A 1,763-nucleotide genomic window follows, 5' to 3' on the forward strand; every position below is an offset into this window, starting at 1 on the left:
CATCTCAATCCAGTATCCAAGTTTTAAAAGTAACTGAATTTTCACAAGTTCGGATAGCACAGGAATTACTTGATAGAAAGCACTACTCGGATAACATGTCTGCACACAGCAATTCATTGAAAGAGTACAGCAATACCACTTGCCTAAAATTTTGATTGAAATGGTATTGACATGTAACTATAGTATATATTTGAAACATTGAAATTAGCTACGAAATATTCCCTTGAACCTTCTTTATGTAAAATTCGTCAAGATCTTAACATAATGTAAAACTCACAACCTAGAAAGACTTTATGATATGAGTAAGGGTATTATCAAATTTTGTCCATTTTATTGTTAAAGTTGTGAATTGTAGGGAAGCATTCACAGAGGAAGCATAAAAAATAACTATTAATGCTGACTAATTCATTAGTAACACGTGTATGAAATTTGTAACAAAAGAAGATTGGAGTTTGTGCTTTCCATAAATTACAATTGCATGCCATAGGACAGTCATATGACGGATAGACTTGAGTAACCATTTCAAAACAGGGTGTAATGTACATGTTAACTGGAATCTTCATCTGTCCCTCAAATTAGGAGTCACTTTTCTTAGAATCTGTGCTTCTCTGGCTATTTGAATATCTGAATGCCAAAAATTCTGATGTATAACTTTGAGAAGAAAGCGAGGAGTAAAGCCTCAATTATTATAAGCAAAATGGTGAGCCAATAGGTGGGTGACTTTGCCACATGGTCGATTGTCCTGCCAAATGTAACAAAAATAAGAAAAACATAAAATCAACACACGAAAACTTTGGAACTAAAGATCAGGAAATTATATTATGAGGTGAAACTAACCAGTAATTTGGTAAGATAGGTATAGAATCCAATACCACCATACAAGCACAAGTGATAATTATTGATCCCCACACTGCAGCATGAGTAATGAATACCCAACGTTGAATGTCCATCACCAAATGTATATTAACAAGAATAACAACTGCTATAGTCCACAAACAGCCCATGCTCCATATATCAATTGAGCTCTCCTTATATGTGAAAAAAGGTATATAGAATAGAACAAGGCTATGCCATAGTGTGTCAATCATTGTGATCCAAAAGAGTTGCAGATTATACGCATCATAAAGTTTAGGATACTTTTAGGAGTGTCTTATGACTCAAGTCATTGTCAAGAATGCCAACAACAATAGTAGGGACAGATGTATATATAACAGAATAAAATACACTACTCCAATCTGTTAATGCAGAAGTCGTTGAAAAGGCTGTGCTTAATATGTACCTACAACATAGAAAAGAATGTATCGTGAAATCCAAATCCATTAACTACAAATGTTACAGAAAAAAAAATAAACAGCTTAATATTTCCTGATAGTCAAGTGCCAATATACCGCATTGATTTTAAATTTCTCATGAAAAGATGTACAACTTGAATTATCACTTGCAATGATCTATGATAAAATGTTCAAATTTGATTCAAATTAAGTTTGCTAACTTAATAGGTACAAATGAAAAGCTGCAAACCTGAAAATTTCTTTTGAACAGTGACCTGTAGGAAAATTACCTAAAAAATTTCCCCTTTTTTTGAGCAATGCACGCAGGAAATTCAAAAAGCACAGATTCACAACCAAAAATAGTACATACCAGAATAGCATCAACACAGAAACAGCATTGCGATAGAAGTTGTAAAGAACTAAGTAACCAACGAGGTGATAATCCCAATGACCATGCACCAACAGTAATCATTTCAGAAACCGGAACTGGCC

At 33.6% G+C, this 1,763-nt stretch overlaps 1 long non-coding RNA gene across 1 annotated transcript in view; it reads right to left on the reverse strand.

Annotated features, from left to right (window-relative positions):
• Positions 1-889: 889 nt before the first annotated feature.
• Positions 890-1,763, reverse strand: part of LOC120170953 — a 1,204-nt gene continuing 330 nt past the window's right edge. The window contains exons 2-3 of the long non-coding RNA XR_005520827.1: positions 1,642-1,763; positions 890-1,279 (exon numbers count right to left, since the gene is read on the reverse strand). The exon at positions 1,642-1,763 is cut by the window's right edge and continues 98 nt beyond it. This is a non-coding gene — a long non-coding RNA (uncharacterized LOC120170953). The remainder of the gene's footprint in view (positions 1,280-1,641) is intronic.

Source organism: Hibiscus syriacus, unplaced genomic scaffold, assembly GCF_006381635.1.
Source record: "Hibiscus syriacus cultivar Baekdansim isolate YM2019G1 unplaced genomic scaffold, ASM638163v2 tig00111799_pilon, whole genome shotgun sequence".
In the NCBI taxonomy this organism is placed as follows: domain Eukaryota; kingdom Viridiplantae; phylum Streptophyta; class Magnoliopsida; order Malvales; family Malvaceae; genus Hibiscus; species Hibiscus syriacus.